The sequence below is a fragment of the Eupeodes corollae genome, chromosome 2, assembly GCF_945859685.1.
Source record: "Eupeodes corollae chromosome 2, idEupCoro1.1, whole genome shotgun sequence".
Taxonomy (NCBI): Eukaryota; Metazoa; Arthropoda; class Insecta; order Diptera; family Syrphidae; genus Eupeodes; species Eupeodes corollae.
The window spans coordinates 65,264,010-65,286,953 of NC_079148.1; the positions used below are offsets into that span (position 1 = coordinate 65,264,010).

The following is a 22,944-nucleotide window of genomic DNA, read 5'->3' on the forward strand; positions in this document are numbered from 1 at the left end:
TTGGATCTTCTACCAATCGACCTTTTTATTAAATACATAATTTCCTGCAGCGCTATTAGGCTGAAGGAATCAAACAGCTGGTTGTCAAAACCTTATGGTCACAGCAACACAACGAAATTGATTCCCTCAGATATTATCTCGGTAGACACTGACTACTGCACTCCTACTTTGAGCCTTAGTAAGGGTTTTAAGGTTATTTTCCCATCTAGAGAAGATTGGGAGGATGACATCGTGTCGATAGGTTTCGACACAACCATCTTTACTGACGGCTCAAAGATGGAGTGCGGAGTTGGTTCTGGGATCTTTTCTGAGTCCCTAAATGTAGCAAATCCTTTAGGCTTCCTGAATTTGCTAGCGTTTTTCAGGCTGAACTGCTGGCAATAAGGGAGGCATGTAAGATACTTAAACAAAACCCAAACCAAAACCGAAATGCGGCTATCTTTACAGACAGTCAGGCAGCTGTCAAAGCCATTAACTCAGCCATATCCTCATATAAATTGGTTCAGCAATGTCGCGATGAGCTTGCGAGCCTGAATATTAACCTCGGTGTCACCCTGATCTGGGTTCCGGGCCATATTGGTATAGTGAACGGGCTGACGAGCTAGCCAGGCAAGGATCGGCCTTTCATAGCTCACTTGCGGAAATGGTTAACATTCCTCTTGGTGCTATGAAGGGTAAAATCTTTTCTATCTGCCAAACTAAACCAAACCGAAGGTGGAGCAATTTACCCAACTGCATTATATCTAGGAAGATATCAAAATCAAATCAAATGGGGTGGCGCAACAGTCCGTTGTGAACCAGGGCCTAGTGACTTACAACTCTCAACCATTCCTGTGTGCGAGTACTGTTGTCAGGAATGGAAGGGACCTACAATTTAAGGCCGAATCCGAACGGCTAGTTTGAGAAAGCACTTTTTCATGACAAGAATTACTCTTGAAGGATTTATCAATTCCTCGCAAGAGGCAGTACCCGCGAAAATTATTTTTTTAAATTATGGTGGCACAGTCAGGGATTGAACCCAAGACCTCTTGCATGACAGTCCAACGCACTAACCATCATGCTACGGGAAGATATCTCCCACCTATAATAAAACCCGTACAAACGATCTTCTATGCAGGCCAAGGCAAGGCATAACCAGGATTGTTGCGGTTTGTACCGGACATTGGCCTATAGGAGTTCATACAGAGATGTTTTGTATCTCTTAAAACACCTTTTGCCTGTAGTTGTAGTGACCAAAGAGAAAGACATTTCCTCTGCAAATGTCCTGCTTTGGCAAACACTAGAGTGAAATACTTTGGAAAAGCATTCTTTCAAGAACTTGATAAGCTATCTGAGACAAAGATTAGAGACTTAATCTTTTTTCTCAATACGACAAAATGGCTCTAACATAATCGCTATGGAGCTTCTCTATACATCTTTCCCTTTCTATCACAGGTCAAACCAGTTTTTGGTATCAAAACGGCGCACTACAGCGCTAGTTGCATCTCAGGTTACAATGAGACTACGAGTCCATTCAATTCAGATTTAAGAGTTTTAAGTTAACCTTCTTCGTTTCTGACTATTTATAAAATAACTGTTTGTATTACACGCGACGTATACTTAATTAAATATGTAAATACTCGTAGTATCGCTTACCCTTAACTGGGAAGCAAGTTTATGTAGCAAGATGATGTTCAATCAAAATCAATTTGTATTCTTTTTTTTTTAAATTGTATCTGCCTTTGGATAGTTTCTATCTGACGACCAAAAAAACGCTTCAGATAGTGTTCCAAATCTGTATACAGTCGAGATAGAATTCTCATGGAGAAGAAACAACCGATAAAAACAAGAGAATTTTATTTTCAAGCCGTTTTACAGGTACTTACTCGTAATTTCCAGTTCTCTCTAAATCAACCACGATGTTGTCGTCGCAAAATTATTACAACGACACCACGAGACATTAATTGAGGCACGTGAGTCCATAAAAACAATTGAAATCTTTTTGTCGGAGAACGACGACGTTAATTAGAAGTTTGCCTGTTTTTTTAAAAGTATTTTTATAGTCGAGAGACAAGGTCATTACTGATCAACAAAAACAAAAACAAAAGCACAAGAAAAAAAGAACACAAAAATAAATATTTCGGAATTTAACAAGAAACAAAAAACAATATACACATAATTTGTTGTTCTTTAATAGAAATTTTGAAAGCCAAAGACAGCCAAATGTTTAAAATCATTTAGTCCTAGCGAAATGTGATTTAAAGTGCGTTATTTCATTTATTAACTTTAATCATTTTGATTCAAATAAAAAAATTTATCTGAATTGATTTATTGGAAATTTAAATGTGTTTTCAATGTCGAACTGATTTATTTTCACTTAAAGTACATCAAACATTATTTATAAACAAAATAATTATACGTTTATCGAAATCAATGTAAATTCCTTAACCACAAGGAAAATGATATTGAAAAGTTTCGAAATAAAAATTCATGATCGATTTTTTGAGTCATTGGTAAATTACCTACTTAAGTTTTTTTGTTTTCACACTCTTTTGGAATTTTTGAAGAATTTGATAAAACACAAATTGCACAAATAAAACACATTTCTAATTCTTTAAAAAAAACATACGAGCGAATCAACAAAACGTAACAACTAAATAATAATAAAAAAAAGATACGAATTCCAAACACGTTAAAAAATAAAAACAAAAAAACGTATGTTTTTACACAAATAAAATAGAGCACAGTGTGTTTTTTTTTAACGTTATCAATGACAAGGAGTGTGATGTCATCATATCACCCAACACTTGCCCCCACTTCCTACGCTTAATTCCCTCACCAATACCGCGAGTAATTATTACACTTGAACAGGCTTTAGCTCATGCTTGCTTAGAAAGACAGAAATAAATAAATAAATGAATAGAATCGAATCGAATCAATTCCAAAGTCTAGAGCCAGCTGATTCTTATTAAACAGACGGACTGTTTATTGATTGCTTATTCTAAGAAACATTTGCAAAAAGCTTTATTCTACCTTGATTTTTATTTAGCTATTCAGAAGCCTGTTTTTTCGCGTTAAGTAACTGGTTGTCGAGTTCACAAAAATATAAATAAAAAACCAAAAAATAAAAACAACATTAAGTCACGCGAGATAGATTCCATGAGAATGTTTACAGGAATCCCTTGTGATCTGTGGCTGGCTGCGAGAAGCGTTCACATGTCGTCTGTCGCCCCGCCAAACAGTGGGATAGAATGTTGTTGAAATTGGTAATAAATCCGAAACCAATTTCATGTTGCTTTTTATTAACTTCCCATAGGAAGTTATTGTAATGGGTCTGATTTGTCAAATTGAAAATTTTGATATTTCTTGACGTTTCAAGGTACCTAGAGTCGAAATAAAAGATTTTTAGAAAGATGTCTGTGCGTGCGTGTGTACGTACGTTTGTCCGTACGTTCGCGACGTTTTTTCGTCCTCCATAGCTCAAGAACCAGAAGAGATATCGATTTCAAATAAATTTTGTTGTACAGATAATAAGGCAGAAAGATGCAGAAAGGGCTCCCAAGAAAATTGCGTGGGTGTTTTTTTTTACCAGAGCAGTTTAAAAAAAAAGTGAGAATTTTGGTTAACCCTAAATATCTAACATCACTCAAATTTGGTAAAAATTGAATATCGATTCAAATATCTTTTCAAAAACTTGAAATTTTGGCTTCAAACTTATTTTATCTAATAAGAAATATTGTTTTTAACATTCTGAAAAATGTTGAGAAAAATCGAATTGACAGTTTTTTTTTACAAAAACTAAAAACCTAAGAAACAATTAATAAAAGTTGGTAAAAATTGATTTTCGACTCAAATATCTTTTCAAAACTTTGAGATATTGACTTTAATTTACTTTTATCTTTCAAAAAATATTGTTGACAACATTCACTAAAATTTTGAAAAAAATCCCATTGACAGTTTTTTAAAAATTAAAAAAAGTTGGTAAAAAATGATTTTCGACCCAAATATCTTTTCAAAAATTTCAGATAATAGCTTCTTACTAATTTTTTCTTATAAGAAATATTGTTTTAAACATTAGGACAAATTTTGAGAAAAATCGAATTGACAGTTCTTTTTTTACAAAAAATAAAAACCTAAAAACAAATGTATAAAAGTTGGTAATAATTGATTTTCGACTCAAATATCTTTTCAAAAATTTGAAATATTGGCTTCAAACTAATTTTATTTCACAGAAAATATTGTTTTCGATATTTAGTAATTTTTATATAAAAATCCAACAGTCCGTTTTTTCATAAAAAATAAAATCTACAAAAAATCGTACCCAAATTTGGTAAACATTGATACGAGTACATATAGACAAACTTTTAAGCAAGACAAATCGACAGACGGGATGGGAATTTATCAGTGTGGGTCGCATCCCAGCCTCTTTTTTTATTAAAGATCTGGCTTCCAGTAAAATCTTTTCAGTGTGTTATTATTTTTTTTGAGAACAACTTTATTCGTAAGTCGGATTTTTCTTTATTTTCGATTTAAGAACACTTGTCATATGTTCAGAATATGCAACGACAGGAGATTTGAGGTGGAAATGGACCGTTTCTCTACTGAGGACATACAGTGGCGAACAAAATAATAGCAGTGTAATAGGAAAGAACCTCTAATTTTTCATAAATCAAGAACATAGACACTTTTTCGCAACTCTACTTTATTTTGGTTAGGTTAGGTTAGGTTATAGTGGCTGTCCAAGATGGAAACGGACACACTTAGGACAGTTTAATGGCCCATTGTGATACCACATAAATCTTGAGGCTTCCTCCTAAGCTCAATGGACCAGTAATTTAAATAATTGTGTTTTGATTTAATTTTTTATTTCAAAAGTGATAAAAAGTAAGTCCTGTTACAAAAACCTATAAAATGGTTCAAGAACTTCTTGGCTGTTCGGCGAACATGATACGGAACGCCCTAACCTTTTAAATTCATGACACTTGAAAAACTAACTACATAGTTGTCTTGGTCAAAATTTACCTTACGTTGTCTGAATCTGTCCATTGAAAAGTTGACTGGAAATTTAGTCTATCTAAATTTAGCCAAGTGTACTTACATATGTACAAAATATCAGGAACGATAAATTTGGAAAAGGAATGAATATTATTTGAAGATGAATGAATATTATTTGATTATCATACAAAATAATGGACTAGTTGCATTGGTATAAATTTATGAATGTTCAAATAATGGAACAAAATTCACAGCAGCAGTTCTCAAAACTAAAGCACCCAAAAGGTGACGCTATTGGGGCAATTGAGTGATGTGAAGATAAAAGACCCTGAAAAGCCTTTAGTCTTTTTTAAAGTTCAGTTAACTCAAGAACTCAAGCCGGTCAACCATTAGCAACGTTGCATTTTCGATGATTAGGTGTTTCCACTGAGGCACCTCTCCTTATCTGGACGGCAGCGGACTAATTATCGAGATGGAATCAACGGTGGCGTCTACAGTTCCAGTAAGGTTGAACTACTTATTGAACACTTTATAGGCCTTATTCGACATATTCGGAGCCCAGGCCTGTAAGGAGCGGTTTATCCGGTTCCACGCCCTTGGAGTTATACTAAGGATCTGGACCTCCAGGTTGGGGGTTGTGCCGTCGGGGTGACTTCCTGGCCACGTAAACAATACCTTTAGTTGCGAAGCACAGTGAATCCTCAGATACGGACGGATTCACTGTTGACAACCAACGCAAACGAAATAAGGACAACGAACTTTGAATCTGTACGTGGAATGTTAGGGCCTAAACAGACACGGTGCAGCCGAACAATTAGCGGAAGCCCTAAACTGATGCAAGGCAGATATTACCGCCATCCAAGAAGTACGATGGGATGGACCGGGCAAACACAAACTAAAAGACTGCGATGTATACTACGGCGAATGCTACCGAGAACAAAGACAGCGTATATTTGGGTGTGGATTTGTTGTTGGTACTAGACTCAGGGAAAAAGTCTTGAGTTTCAACAGTGTGAGCGAGCGTATCACGACAATCCGCATCAAGGCTAAATTCACCAACATAAGCCTCATATGCGCGCATGCCCCAACAGAGGAGAAAGATGAAGACACCAAAGACATATTCTTCGAGCTCTTGGACAAGACATATGAGCAGTGCCCTGGCCTGTCTTAGGAGATTTTAATGCCAAGCTAGGAAGAGAAGACATCTTTGGTGGAATAATCGGGAGATACAGCCTGCACGACACCACCTCCGACAACGGATTCAGGCTGATTGATTTCGCTGCGGGGCGAGACGTTCTAGTAGCTAGTACGCAGTTCACACATCTCAACATCCACAAGGGGACATGGAAATCTCCTGATCAATCAACCGTCAACCAGATTGACCACATTGCGTTCGACGCGCGACACTTCTCCAGTATACAGGATATCTGAACATTCCGAGGGGCCAACATTGACTCGGACCACTACCTCGTTGTAGCCAAGGTACGGCAAGGTACGAAAACCCTGGTTTTATGACGAATGCCGGCAAGCGCACGCAGCCAAACAACAAGCATAAAAAACGGCGCTGCACAAAAGGAACAGAGCTGCTCGCGAGCTCTACGAGCAGAAGAGGAGAGAGGAACACCGGAGAGCATGAGAAGCGCGCGATCGATCAGATAGAGGGATGTCACAACTGGAATGAGGTTCGTTAATTTTATCAAAAGGTAAAAAACCTCAGGGGAACATCGTAGTAGAAGCGCAGTCGATGTTGAGAATATGGAGCTGGAGCTGACGGCATCGCTGCCGAACTATTCAAAGCAGCAAGCGATGACTTGGTAGGGAGCATGCACCAACTCATCCTCTCCTCTAAATTACGCCAACTACAGAGGCATGAGTCTCCTTAACATTGCATATGAGATCCTCTCTGCCGTATTATGTGCCCGTCTGAAGCCATTCATCAACAGCCTGATTGGTACTTATCAGTGTGGCTTCCGACGAGGAAAGTCCACTATCGACCAAATATTCACACTAAGGCAGATCTTTGAAAAAACCCAGGAACTTCAAATCGATACCCACCATCTCTTTATCGATTTTAAAGCCGCGTATGACAGCATCTATAGGGAAGAGCTCTATAGAGCAATGTCTAGTTTTGGCATCCCTGTAAAACTTATCCGTTTGTGCAGAATGACGATGGAGAATGCACGCTGCTCTATCAAGGTCGGAAAAGATCTCATCGATGCATTTGATGTCAAAAAAGGTTTTAGACAAGGCGATGCACTATCATGCGACTTCTTCAACATCGTTCTGGAAGGAATTGTGCAAAACTCAACCGTCAACACTAGAGGCACAATCTTCCAAAAGCCCATCCAATTACTCGGATACGCAGATGATATTGACATAATTGGAAGATCAAAGCTTGATATCAGGGGAGCATTTTTGAGCATTGCGACGGAAGCGAAGAAGATGGGTTTAGTGCTCAATGAGGGCAAGACCAAGGATATGCTGTCATCAAAAAAGGACACTGAACAACGACGTCTTGCAAAGAAACGTCACCATGGACAGCTATAATTTTGAGGTAGTTAAGGACTTTGTCTACCTAGGCACCGCTATTAACACAGACAACGCCACCAGCGCTGAAATCAAACGAAGAATAACTCTTGCAAATCGCTGCTTCTTTGCACTTAGAAGGCAATTGAGAAGTAAAGTACTCTCTGGAGCATCTAAAATCACCATCTATAAGACACTCATCATCTCGGTCCCCATTGAAGGCGCTGAGGCCTGGACCCTGTCAAAGAAAGACGAGAGCGTCTTAGGATGCTTCGAGAGAAAAATTCTTCGGATGATTTTTGGTCCCGTACGTATAGATGGAGAATGGAGGAGAAGAGGTTGAGGCCCAGGTCCGCCCGGACTGTAGCGCCACCTTAAGTAAGTAAGTAAATAAGTAAGGTTCTTTAATTGCATCAAAATAATCAGGATTTTTATTGAAGTCATCTTCGGCGATGAGACCATGTTAACATGTAAATAAATTACCCTAACTGCCAATTTTTAATGGACGCCAATGGAAGTTATTGATAAGAACGACGATTATTCTTATAAAAGAGCACGAACCTGATAACTTTGACAAAAATTCAAAGACTTGCTTGCACTGCCATTACGGGAGCAATGAGATCCACTCCAACTGCTGGACTGGAAGTTATGCTCAATCTAATTCCCCTAGACCTCCTTGTTCAAGAATCTGCGGCCAAAAGTACCCTGAGACTTAATCAATCTAAAGTCTGGATAAACAGTTCCATGGGACATGCCCAGATAATTCATATGGGTCATAGTACTACAACAGACTATAAAATACCCGAACTTGATTTTCATAAACTATTCCGGGCTACCATCAAAAGCAGAGAGGAATGGATAAATAATATAACATACTCCAGTGAGTCGACAATAGCTATCTATCCTGATGGCTCTAAAATGGACACTGGTGTAGGGACAGGCTTCTATTCTGAAGCTCTCAGTTTAACCGCCTCGCTTAGGCATCCAAACTACGGTAGCGTCTTCCAAGCGGAGGTCCTGGCATTGACAACAGCTGCTAAAAAGGTATCAATGATGGCGATAACACGAGCTGATATCACTTTTTACATTGATAGCCAAGCGGCAATAAAAGCGATTACTGCAACTGAGGTAAAATCAAAGCTTCTTTCATGCTGCCGCGAAGAGCTTAAGCTTCTTGGTGCACAGCATAACATTAGACTCTGCCCAGGCCACAGCGATAAACTAGGCAGCGAGAAAGCTGATGAATTAGCAAGGTTAGGGTCAATGCTTGACGTAAGCCAAGCTCAGCTAGTTAGCACCCCTACCTGTTATTTAAAAGTGGAAATCTCAAAAAGAATGACTATCAAGGCCGATGAAAGGTGGAACCTTCTTGACACCTGCAGCACTACAAGAAAGACCTGGCCCTGTTTTAACAAACAAAGAACGGAAAGAATTATGCAGCTGCACAAGGTATCACTTCGATCTCTTGTAAACATAATCACCGGACATAATCTGTTAGGTTATCATATGAAAAAGATGAGAATCAGTTCAAGTGATCTATGCAGAGGATGCGGTGACGAGGAGGTGCATAAAGACACTCCGCTCTTTCTGTGTCACTGTCCCGAACTCTCCCATCAAATTAAGAAACTGCTTGGCAACTATTTCTTCGGGGATTTAGAAGAACTCTCTAGTACGCCAGGTACGAACATTCTGAACTTCGTCAAAGCCTCTAAACGGCTTGACTAACTAAACACATAGGTTTTTCTTATTAACTTGAGTAGCAATACTCACGAGTATCACAATGGATAGGTATTGATCTAAGTGTGACGGTAAAGACATCAACTGTCAGCCCCTCAACCTAACCTAACCATCAATACAAAATTGCATGAATACTTTTTGAGGTAATAGTTCATTTTAACTTGTGAGTTTATTTTTAAATACTTACTATTATAGAAGTATGCCAATATAATAACATTTGTTCTTATATTCTTGCCCCATAGTGTAAAATAATTTGAACACCAAAACAAAATTTAACAAAATGTGGAAAGAGAATTTGAATAAACAGTTGATTTGATGATACTCATATGGAGAAGCGGGGTTACGAAAATACGAATACATGAATTACCTTGATATGTGGTAATAATTTAAGATGCTCATATTGCAAGTTCAAATTTTCAGCACACATTTTATTTATTATAATACAAACATGCATACTACATACTTATCACATTTGACGTGACTTAAATACGAATCAACTTTAGATGACAAATATCTGCATTTTGTTTTTATTTTAATTGTGAAATCAGCAATCTCCGTTAAAAACCAATTCTTTTATACAAAAGCATTAGGAATATAATTTAATAAATAAAAGAAAAATATCTGGAAAATGATGCTTTAGGAGGTAAATTGAGATCCTCTATAAGACATAGCCTCATTAAAACAAAAATTAAAAGAATTAATTCCTTGAGGCCACAATTGAACACAAGGCAACAGTTCAATAAACTGCACTGATTTACTTTTTAAGATTCAAGAGGGTAATGTCCAGTTGCTTGAAAGAAAAGTACATAATTTTGAAGTAGACGTGATGATTATTCAGCAACAGAAATACTGAAAAAAATTATTCTGCAGCTTTGAATATTGAATGTTTTACCTTTAAATAATATTATTGGCTAGGCCATCCGTTTCTACGGCAATCTTAATTATGTTATAAAAATGTGGAGGCATGTTTGTTTTTTTTTCGAAGAAAAAGGATTATAACAAAATCAATCTTGGTGAATAAAACGCGCTGAGAGATAATGCAAATATTGCACATGTGCTGACAGAGAGGGGCGTTATTGGTTGGTAGGACGATATTATCTTACCATAAATAACAAAACAAAACCATACAACATTTCACACTGATTCATCGATAAGTCTTGATTTGGCAGGCATTTTTGATTAATCGATACAATCTTAAAACAAAAAACAATATTGATTGTTTTATTACGGAAGAAATATTTATGCAACATAAAAAAGAAGCATACATAATGAATGTACATACATATATCAAGATTTGTTATAATTTGATTTTCCAATAGAACTGAGTAAACTATCAAAGTTAATGAAAGACATGATACATTCAAAAGAATTCATAGAATTGAGTCACAAATTCATGTAACTACTCGACCGACTTGGGAGGTAAGAGCAGGATTTACATATAAATACGCACAAATATTTTTTCAAAATACTTTGTGCATTTTTCAAAAATATTGCGGGTGTTTCTGTCATATGTTGATACTATCTATTCTTTAAAGATGTTCACAAAAAAATTCAATTTTGTTTTTTCCTACTTGTTGTTTATGAGCGTTTTCAAGTTTAAATCAACACTTCCAGTCTCCAGTGTTTTCAGTGAAATTAAATTTATAATCTTGTGCGAGTACTGTTGTCAGGGATGGAATGAATCTAGTTTTATTCCAAATCCGAATGGCTTATTTGAGAAAGAAGTTTTCATGACAAGAATTACTCTTCGAGGTTTTGTCAATGCCTCGCAAGAGACAGGCAGGGATTATACCCAATACTTCTGACAGTCTAACGAGCTAACCATCATACCACGGGCACTACTTCGAAGTCTTATTTTAGTTAAAAAAGAAAATTCTTTCATACAATATAAAGATTTGTATAGAAAAACAGTGAAGGGAGGTTAAAAAACGGCAACAAAAGCAGCTTGAAGATTATAAATTTTAAGGCGTGTATCGGATTCTTCAGATTTTGTGGCAAAAATAAAAAATCGAGCCATGTTATTTATTATTATTATTCTATTTTCTGAGATTCAGCTTTGTAGGTATTAAAAAAAAACTTCATTAGAAAGAATTAATCGTTGAGTTCTAAAAGGCTTCGTTTTAAAACTTTTTGGTGATGTGTAGACTTTGTAAAGTGACGCATTAATGACTAACAATAGTCAGACATCATGTTCTTATCAGAGAAACCCTGGTAGCGCTCTTCCATGAAGCGTAAGTCTTGATGCATACGCTCTCCCTGCTCTTCGCTCATATCTCCTAAATTTTCTGGAAACCTGTCCTGGTGACTGTGGAGGAAGTAGAGTTTTATGCTCATATTGCACCCCATATTTTTTAACTGTTGCAGAAGGTCTTCTACGAGTTCATAATAATTTCCGAATTTCTTATTTTCGAGAAAATTTGAATTACAGAGACTAAAACTGCCCAAGCCTTTAGTTCTAACTCAGTCATAGAATTTATAAATTGGGTATCATTCGTCAGTTGTCTGATTTGGGGCCATTGAAAATACCGATTTTAATTATTTCTATAGTGACTCGAGGAAATTTTTGGCAGATGAAAGCAAAACAGTTCCCGTTTTTATCTGATGATTTAACAAGCTGTTTCATGATACCTAGTTTTATATGTAATGGTGGAAGGATAATTTTGTCACGAGCTACTAATGAATTCTGGACTATGTTTTTCTTTCCAGAGTCCATTTTTTGTCTCAACGGCCAGTTTCTCCTTATCCAATGCTCTTGCTTAGCTCTGCTGTCCCAAAAACATATAAAACAGGGAAATTTAGTGTAACCACTTTGTTGACCGAATCGATACAAATTTGTTCAAGACTAGCGAAATGTTAAAATATTCTTGCTTCAACTTGGTACAGTGGGCAATAGTTACGCCAGTATATTTGTTTCCATTATGTAAAAGAATACATTTTAGGCTTCGTTTTGAGCTGTCAATGAATAAACGCCAGTCTTTTGGTTCGTATTTTCTAAACCCATTTTTAACAATAAGTTTTTAATATCTGAACAAAAGGTAATATCGTTTTCTCAGAAAAAATAACACCATAATTCTTTATCTCTCTCACGATAAAAAGTTATTTTAGTATCTGAGGAAAACACATTTTTTTCTTTCAATCTTGATGCTAGCAGTTCTGAAGCTTGGTTAGACAGACTTAAATCTGTTACAAGATCATTTAACTCCTTTTGGGAAAAGCATTTTGACTTATTTGACATACCTTGAAAATCAGCATTAGCAACAGTATCATTTTATGATGAGCTTGGTCCTTCAATGTCTTGTTTTAAGGGTTCAGATATATTTTTAAGCGTCAGCTGAACGTCTTTTTGAACTACTCATGACGCAAAAACTTGAGATAATAATCTTAACACCTTAAAATACGTCTACTATCGATTAAAATAAAAAATCAAAAATAAAGTCACGTGAGCTGCTAAAAAAACGTTAACGGTAAATTTGCAACAAACAAGTCATAAGTAAGTACTATCAACTGCAAAATTCGCAAAAATGTAGACCACTGTATTCAATATACTTGAGGATGGTTGGTACCCACAGTTTATGAGATTGTTCGTCAGTATTGTGACAAATAATAATAAGCGAAGAGCGAAATTTCGTTGGGCTATATTAAAAGGCTTTATGATTCATCTACGAACTAATTAACGATATGATTAAAAATCAATGTGGAAGTACCAACTACCGCAATTAACAGAAACTTGTTTTATTCCAATCTAATGCCTATTTTCCCAGTAGAAAGCTTTGCAAGCGGGCGAAAAAGAATCTAGTGGTTTATTTGGTAAATTTCTTTTAAAATTATTGTCTTCAATGGAAAAAAAGGTACAAAAATACCAATGAAAGGTATGAAACAAACAAAAATAAACAATTGAGTTGTAAAATAGTAAGTTTTTAAGATGGTAAATAATAATATCATTTTTTTGTTAGCTTTTAAAACAATTAAGGCATCGCTCTTTTGATCCAATAACGCAGAATTTGTTCTTTTCTTTTAATTTCGAGAGTTTCCGTGGCGTTACGGTGGTATGCCAAAGGTCTTGGGTTTAATTCTTGTCCGTGCCATCAAAAAGCTTTTTCCACGAGTACTGCATCTTGTAAGGAGTTGACGAGTTCACCAAGAGTAATTCTTGTCATAAAAAGTGCTTTCTCAAATTAGCCGTCCGTATTCGTCATAAAACTGTAAGTCCCTTCCATGCAAGAAATGACTCGCACACCGGAATGGTTGAGAGTTGTAAGTCACTAGGCTCTAGTTCTCTACGGACTATTTCACCACCTTATTTATTTTTATTTTTAGATAGATAGATAGATATAATTTTTTATTTCTTATAAATTCATAATTACAAAATAATAATATATACATATATAAAATGTAATCAAAATCAAATGGGGTGGCGCAACAGTCCGTTGTGAACCAGGGCCTAGTGACTTACAACTCTCAACAATGTTTAATGTTTAAAGTAAACATTTAAAAAAAATGGGGAGAAAACAGTGCGAAACATCGGTTGAACTGAGGAAAATGATAATAAAGTACCATAATGATGGTAAATCGTTAAAAGAAGTATCCGACATTGTTGGCAGATCAAGATCAACTATCGAATCAATCATAAAAATATATCGTTCGGAAAATCGAATCAAAAATATGCCAAGAAACACCACATGCGAAATTTTCAACGCCTTATCATGCGCGAAATCAAGAAAAATTCCCGGATAAGTGCACCAAAACTTGCTGAAAAGTTTCGACAGAAACTTAACAACAGTTTTCTACCGAGACGTTGAGAAACTGCATTCGCGATTAAGGTTATAACGGTAGAGTTGCCAGAAAAAAAACCTTTCATAAGTTCTGTGAACAGGTTGAAACGGTTAAATTTCGCAAAAGAGCACCAATCAAAGGATTTCGACTATTGGAAAAGCGTAATTTTTACCGATGATTCAAAGTTCAATATATCTGGCTCAGATGGAAGACAAGTGGTTTGGGGGAAACCCAATACGGAGCTACTTCTGGAAAATACTATCGCAACTGTCAAGCATGGGGGCGGATCAGTGATGATTTGGGACGTTTTTCTGCGGCTGGGGTAGAATAATTACATGTAATTGAAGGAATTATGGACCACATGAAATATATAGAGATTTCAAAGCTAAATTTGGGTGAAAATGCACGTAAATTGGGTCTGCAAAATCAGTTCACCTTTTACCAGGACAATGATCCAAAACATAAGGAACATAATATCAAGTTATGGCTGCTTTATAATTGTCCCTAAGGTCATGAAAACTCCACCCAATCACCAGATATTAACCCTATCGAAAATGTATGGGACCATTTGGACCACTAACTGAAGAAACTGACCATAAGAATACAAGAGAGCTTAAAGAGCAGATTCTGCAAGTGTGGGCAAAATATCTAACGAAAAAACTTGTCTAGTCCATGTCTAATCGTCTCAAGCATGTTATTAAGAATAAGGGTTATGCTACAAAATATTAAAAATTGCTTATATTTTTGTTTTTTACTGCGCTTAGTGAAATTTACGAATGTGAAATTGTTACTTGTTATTTGATTTTTATAGTTTGTGTTCTTTGTTGAAATATGGTGTTTTCTTGTGGTATACAATAGATGGTATTCAGATCTTTAATATAAGAAATAAATAAAATTATGATCATGAGTGGTTCTTGACAAATCCGAAAAAAATTAGGTTGTTAGCTAATGTACGAATATGAGTTTGATTGACTGTATGTAAATGATAGCAAATATATAAAAAGTGGGAGGAAAAGACACCCTTTGAGTGCTTATCAGTTCTTCAATTTTTGTCAGAATAATTCCATATAAAGGAAAACAAAAACATTAAAGTGGGTGGTTATTACGCCCATTGAGTGCACAATTTTTATTTTGTATTTATTTTCATTATTCTAATACTTTGAAGAGGTTATCCAAATTTATAACTTGTATGAGAAAGTGGGTAGATACCACACCCTTTAAATCGAGAATCACAAATTTTGTCTGCCTTTCTTTATTTGCCATCACATAAACTACCTAAATGCGTAATTTCATAATTGTAATGTTGGAAAATGTTTTTCAGATTATTTTTAAGTGTGGCAACTTAGGAAACATTTGTGCTATGAATTTTATTGTTCAAAAAACGGCTGAGTTTGTTTCTGGAAGAAGAGAGTAATGCCTAAGAACTTGGCTAAGCACTACTGTGTCTTTTAAGAAGTAAGTTTTTTAAGTTTTTACCAAAAATAACAACTGTCGAGTAAATTCGACTTAATTTTATTTCTAAGTTACACCCTCCAAAAATTGCAGTCCAGTTCTCGAATTACCAAATAAAAACGACATTACTATCAACAAAGCAATTAACTATTTTAAATCTACGTTTTAAAAGACTGCGTAAAAAAATTGACTTTTATGAATGGAAAATATGTTTTTTAGCTCTGCACCTTCATTGCTCTGTCATTGACTACTGCCTTGTAAAAGGTGAATGGCTGAATATCGTTAAAGATTTTTTAGTATTGCCTGCCAACTACTCAATGCACCTTCCTATCTATGTCTCCTGTGAGTTTAAACCCCAAGAAAGTTTTATTAGAACTCGCGAAGAAAATTTTAATGCAAGGCTTCGTTGGAACAAAAAAAATGTGAACTTTACAAAAGAAATTTAAATCAGTATTCAGCTAATTTGCTAAATCAAATAACGTCCACAATAGATGTAGCTACAAATTTTGTTTTTTAAACTATAAGACTGTCTTCGGTCAGCTATTCAAATATTAATAGAATCATTTTTAAATCTAGCTGGTATGACAACGAATGCAGAAAAAGTAGAGACAGATCGTTTAAGTTCTTAAAACTCTTTAGAGACTCAAATGAAGTGTTTTATACGAAATTATATCTACATTATAACAACGCTTATAAAGATTAAAAAAAAACTGCATCAAATTTGATTGGTAGTCATGACTCTAAAGCTTTCTGGGCCGATGTGAGCATTTTGAGTGACCGTAATAATAAATCCCATTGAATCCCATCACTGGCATTGCACTTTGATCAACTTTTCATAGCTGATCCATGCCAGAAGTCTATAAGCTTTGCACTGCCTTTTACATATATTGAAGAATAAGACGCTCCATTCTCAATGTTATAACTGGTTGTTGCGCTAAAAAAAATGAAGAACAACAAGGCTGCAGGGCTGGACGGCATACCAGCTGAATTCTACAAAAACGCCACCTTGCAGTTTTTAAAATTTATTTTAGTACTCTTCAACAAAATGTTTGAGTAGGAGCAGTTTCCAGGAATTTTCCAGTCCTCATCTATCTCTTCAATTTTTAAAAAAGGTGACCCTATTTTACCTGAAAACTATAGAGGCATCTCTGTGCTTAGTTCTCTAAGGAAATTATTCACAAAAAAAAAAAACAAAAAAAGAGGCTGGGATGCGACCCACACTGATAACTTCCCATCCCGTCTGTCGATTTGTCTTGCTTAAAAGTTTGTCTATATGTACTAGTATCAATTTTACCAAATTTGAGTACTATTTTTTATAGATTTTATTTTTTATGAAAAACGGACTGTTGGATTTTTATATAAAATCACTGAATATCGAAAACAATATTTTCTGTAAAATAAAATTAGTTTGAAGCCAATATTTTATAGTTTTGAAAAGATATTTGAGTCGAAAATCAATTTTTACCAACTTTTGTTAATTTTTTTTTTAGGTATTTAATTTTTTGTACAAAAACTATCAGTTCGATTTTTTTCAAAATTTTACTAAATGTTAACAACAATATTTTTTGAAAGATAAAAGTAGTTAAAAGCCAATATCTAAAAGTTTTGAAAAGATATTTGAGTCGAAAATCATTTTTTACGAACTTTTATAATTTTTTTTTTAAGGTTTTTATTTTTTGTAAAAAAACTGTCAATTCGATTTTTCTCAACATCTTTCAGAATGCTTAAAACAATATTTCTAATAAGATAAAATAAGTTTGAAGTCTAACTTTCAAGTTTTTGAAAAGATATTTGAATCCATATTCAATTTTTACCAACTTTTGTTAATTTTTGTTCGGTTTTTAATTTTTTCATAAAAAAATTGTCAATTCGATTTTGTTCAAAATTTTACTGAATATTGACAACAATATTTTTTCAAAGATAAAAGTAAATTAAAGCCAATATCTCAAAGTTTTGAAAAGATATTTAAGTCGAAAATCAATTTTTACCAATTTTTATAAATTTTTTTTTAGGTTTTTATTTTTTATAAAAAAAACTGCCAATTCGGTTTTTCTCAAAATTTTATCAGATTTCAAAAACATTATTCTCCGTTGCTCGAAATTGTTTTGGAGATGAAATCATATGTTAGTCGTTAAATTTTGGAGGTGACAAATTTTTTTTGTTCAGTTTTTTTGATTTAGAAAAAAAACCGTTAGATAGATTTTTTTCAAAAAATATATTTCTTTGAGATCACGTTACAGTTTATTATATAAAATTAAATTCAAGTCTCTAGCGTTTTTGGTTCGTAAGATATTTAGGGTTAACCAAAATGTTCACCTTTTTTTTAAACTGCTATGGTAAAAAAACCACCCACGCAATTTTGTTGAGAGCCCTTTCTGCATCTTTCTGCCTTATTATCTGTATAATAAAATTTATTTGAAGTCGATATCTCTTCTGGTTCTTAAGCTATGGACGACGAAAAAAACGTCGCGAACGTACGGACGTACGGACGTACGAAAGTACGTACACACGCACGCACAGACATCTTTCTAAAAATCTTTTATTTCGACTCTAGGGACCTTGAAACGTCGAGAAATGTCAAAATTTTCAATTTGACAAATCGGACCCATTACAATAACTTCCTATGGGAAGTTAATAAGTTGCTTTCAGGCGGGCTTTCCAGCTAATCTTTCGACAATCGACCAAATTTTCACTCTCACGCGTGTTGCTAGGCGTTACTTAGAGAAAAAAATAAATCTTTACTCTTTTTTCGTTGACTTTAAATCAGCATTTGACACCATTAACAGAAGATCTCTACTATTTAAACTTGCAGCTATCGGGCTATCGACAAAATTTATTCGAATCTATGAGCAGCTGCTCATACTCGACACTTTAAAGTCGAAGATTATGGTCCTTAGGTCCCAACATCATAGCATTAGAACCGACCGCAACCAGACCCTCAATGATTCCAACTTAGTAGTGGTGAAAGAATTTAAATATTTAGGCTACACATTAACTCATAACCTGAATTTTGTTGTCCACATAAAAGATAAGGTGAGAGTTGCAAAAACTGCAATAAATTGTATGTGGTCAAACTTTACAAACTTGTTGATCCTACGTCTAAGTTCAAAGTGTTTGAAGCAACTATCAAAATCTGTTTGTGTTATGGGAACCAAGTCTACGCTGATTATATATTGAGGGTAATGCAAAGGTCGGCCAACAATTTGCAAAAGAGGGTCCTATCAGTGTGTTTTAGATGCCGGTATTTTTTTCTTCCCTCTGGCATTATTCTTTTTCTTTTTTCAATTGCTATTTTCTTAATAAAACCAAATTTTTGTGCTTTCTCTCACAAAATATTTACTTTAGAAAAATATACCGGCAGACGGCCCATGAGCCATGCTTGTAATCTTTAGTTTTATGTTTGTAAAGTGTTGAAATAAAAAAATAAAGATAATAATAATAATAATAATAAAAAGAGGCTGGGATGTCTTGCCTAAAAGTTTGTCTATAGTACTCGTAGGTATCAATTTTTACCAAATTTGCGTACTATTTTTTGTATTTTTTAAGAAAAAACGGACTGTTGGATTTTTATATACAAATTACAGCATATCGAAAACAACATTTTCTGTGAAATAAAATAAGTTTGAAGCCTAAATTTCAAGTTTTTGAAAAGATATTTGAATCGATATTCAATTTTTACCAACTTTGAGTAATGTTTTTTTTAGATTTTTATTTTTTATAAAAAAAAAACTGTCAATTTGATTTTTCCCAAAATTTTATCAGATGTCAAAAACCTTTCTGGATCTTTCGGCTTTATTATCTTTTATTTCGACTCTAGGGACCTTGAAACGTCGAGAAATGTCAAAATTTTCAATTTGACAAATCGGACCAATTACAATAACTTCCAATGGGAAGTTAATAAAACCTTCATTCGAATTTCTTTTGTTTGCTTATTTTAGTCTACTTTTTGTGACTTGTTGGTCCACTGTGTGGTGTAGGTACATCGCTAATCGGCAGTATCAATTAATAAACCTGATACAACTGTTTAAACTTTGATAAAGAAAACGACATCCACATCTTCGTGCCGTGTACACTCTACAATGTACACTTCCTCAGCTCGCTCGTCGTTCTAATTTAACTAACTCTGCCATTAACTACGAACTTTTTTATTAGACACAAGTCTCGTGACCTTTGTATTGCAAAATTAAGCGAATCAGCGTAACATAAGCGACTTAAATGTTTCTGATCAATGAGGAATGACGCATGACCGTCGACCGACCATAGTCAACATCAACATCAATTTTGTTTTATTTTTCAATTCACATAGAGTGGAAAAATACAAATAAAAAATTAAATAAAATGTAGGTAAGGTGGTTTCATTAATTTGTTGCTTTTGCTAGATACGAAACTTTTTTATAACCGCAGCCGCAGGCAATTAAATTTTGGGTTGTGATTGTGACAACAATTAGAGCTTAATTGCAATCGTTATCGTATCGTAGAACCTGGCAGAGCAGAAACAGCCTGGCCTGGCCTGACACTGACTCTGACAGCAGAGTGCAGACAGAATACAGCGCAGTGAAGGAAAGTTTACAGCTTGTTTACATTGACTACAGTCTCATAGTCGTTGTAAACAGAAACAAAAATCTTTGATCAATCAGCGTTTTTTAGTTGATTTTTTCAGTTCGTTCTCTTCTTTTCTTCCAACAAAAAGCTCAATGGAGTTTTTGATTCCATTCGGTCAATGCTTATTGCTGCCAAGAACAGGTAAATTTCACTTGAATCACTTGACATAACCGGGTAGCGCAGAAAAAAGAAAATATGTGGAAAAAAAATATAAGATAAAATCAGCAAAAAGGCAAAAGCTATGAAGACGAAGAGGTTTACCTTATGACACCGTTTGGGTGGGGATTTTCGTTAAATTTCATCGATTTTAATTGGTAATTAGATTTTACACGACTTACCTGTTGATTTGGAATTTCAACTTAATTCGAATTTAATTGTATAGCACGTAGAATTCAAAGCGAAAATTTAAGTAATCAGCTAATTTATTCTTGCAGAATGACTTTGAGATTTATTTACACTTTCAGACACGGAGAACAGAGATGTCTCGACTGGCCGAGTCGACTTTTCGAATTTGACTTGAATACGGATGAGTGTGTGCGGCGGGATATGTTCGTAAATTCGTAAATGGTTGAATTCGATTTAGAGATGTGCATGGAGGCGATAACATTATCGAAGGTAAAGTTTTAGGGGCTGAACGCAGTGAAATTAATAGGGATGTGTTTGGTTGAGATTCGAACATTTAAACCCTACTTCTGACTCGTAAAAGCAATGAAATAGACATAATTATTGGGAGCAATTTTTTTGTATAACCATAGTTTGTAAATTCATTCGTCGAGAAAACAAAATTCTCCTTAATGTGTTGCCAATCATTTAAGCTCTAAGAAGTTCCCTACTGTATATATCCACTATCTGTCAAAATTAAGCAAAATGTCCTGAAATTAATGTTTCACATACGTTTGTATGTTATGTATTCTGTTATCTACACAAAAAGACTCGTATAATTCTGTAAGTATATTTTGATTGCAGTTGTTATTTCTTGTAGATTGCTTTTCACAAAAATTGTATTTCAAAAATAAACGAAGAACTTTTCTGGATTTTTAGAAAGCAAAGTTGAAAGAAAATACAAAGTTTTGAATGTTTTCATGCTCAACAATTTTGATAGTTTCAATTTATTGGATTATTATTTAAAGAAAATATCAACTGAATTACTAGATATTGACTACTAATCGAATTTAATTCTCAGAAGTTCTTTAAAATGTAGTTTCACCACTTTAGCTATTTTTGCGCTTTTGTAAGTTTGATGTAAGAATTAAAATTAATTTTTAACAATATCGTATATTTGTAATGTAAAAATAAAATAAACTGGGTGGCGCAACAGTAAGTAGAGAACCACAGCCTAGTGACTTACAACTCTCAACCATTCCTGTGTGCAAACAATTGCAGGGATGGAGGGGACCTACAGTTTGTGTGCCGAATCCGAACGACTAATTTGAGAAGCACTTTTTCATGACAAGAATTACTCTTGGAGAATTTGTCAATTCCTCGCAAGAGGCAGTACCCATGAATAAATCGAAAATCCAACGCACTAATGGCTGAATCACAAACACGCTTCAGCTTCGGCTTCACCTGACGTTTACGAGTTCAGCCATAAGAATTGAATGCATGCTATCACAATGGAGCTTCGACCTCACGTTTCGTTTGACAATCGTAAAGAAAAGAACGTAATTTAACGTAATGTGACTCCAAACCGAAGATCTAGTTCAATTATCTGAACATTTGCTTTGTCTGACAGCTCAACGGCTGTAAAAAATGTCAACAAACAAAATATTTGCTCTTTGGAGGGATGAAATAATAGAAATGTCATTCAAAGCAACCCCAAAGCAGGCCCACCGTAACGCAGACGAAGCTGAAGCTGAAGCGTGTTTGTGATTCAGCCATAACCATCATGCCACAGGTTTTTAATTTTATATTTGTATTTTAGAGTTTGAAAAAATAAACAACATACAAAGTTGCTCTAAAAATCCGGGGAACCTACGGGAGGGCCTGTAGCTTTAAGGTTGTGATAACATCAACACAAAGTTGGCTTATAGCAGTCCATATCTACCCCGTGAATGATTATGGTTAATATGGGGTTTTTTGAGGGTAAAATAAATCATTTATTTTCGATCTAGATCGATTTTCTGCAGTCAATGGGCCAAAATAAATTGATTTAAGATTAGATTTTCAGATCTGGATTTTTCGGAAGATTTATTCAGCACTAATATTTATAAAATTAAAAAAAAAAAATAGCTGGAAACTTGACCATTTAACCGCACTCATTAAGACGTACACGAAGTTATACTATGTATATTCAATGACAATCAAAAAAATTTTTGACAGGAATCTGAATTTACATGGAAAACCCAGTTAGACAATACATATATAGAGATTATGGTTTTAAGTAAATTTGTTATGTTGGTTTTTAAAATACCACCTTTTTATATAAAAACTATAGTCCTATAGTCCTAACTATAGGAGCTATGCCAAACGTAAAAAAACAGCTCCGTGATAACACTATAAATTTCACATACCAAGCCGCCATGTGAATCGTTAATTTCAATTTTTGTATGTCATTTGAACAAATTTGGAGAACCTTTTGCAGAATTTAAAGAAGCCTTGGTTAAAAGTTATAAACATTTAAACATGGCCAATACATCAGGAGCACATAGTAGGTGAGGTTCGATTAAAATGGCTGTCAGGGATGCAGTAGGATACACTTAGGTAGGGAAGACATCTTTGGTAGAATAATCATGAAGAACAGCCTGCACGACAACACTTCCGACAACGGATTCAGGCTCATAGATTTTGCTGTGGGGCGAAACGTCATGGTAGCCAGTACGCGTTTTCCACACCTCATCATCCACAAAGGGACTTGGACTTCTCCAGATCAATCTACCGACA

General features: G+C 34.8%; 1 protein-coding gene across 4 annotated transcripts in view; it reads right to left on the reverse strand.

Moving 5' to 3' along the window:
- Positions 1-20,548, reverse strand: part of LOC129944510 (carbonic anhydrase 2) — a 94,788-nt gene extending 74,240 nt beyond the window's left edge. Inside the window, exon 1 of one of the 4 annotated variants that reach the window (XM_056053984.1) lies at positions 20,403-20,548. The gene's annotated coding sequence lies outside the window, so the exon portion shown is untranslated. Of the gene's footprint in view, positions 1-1,865; positions 2,435-20,402 lie in introns of those variants that run through there. The other 3 variants (XM_056053983.1, XM_056053986.1, XM_056053985.1) reach the window with 3 other exon arrangements.
- Positions 20,549-22,944: the final 2,396 nt, after the last annotated feature.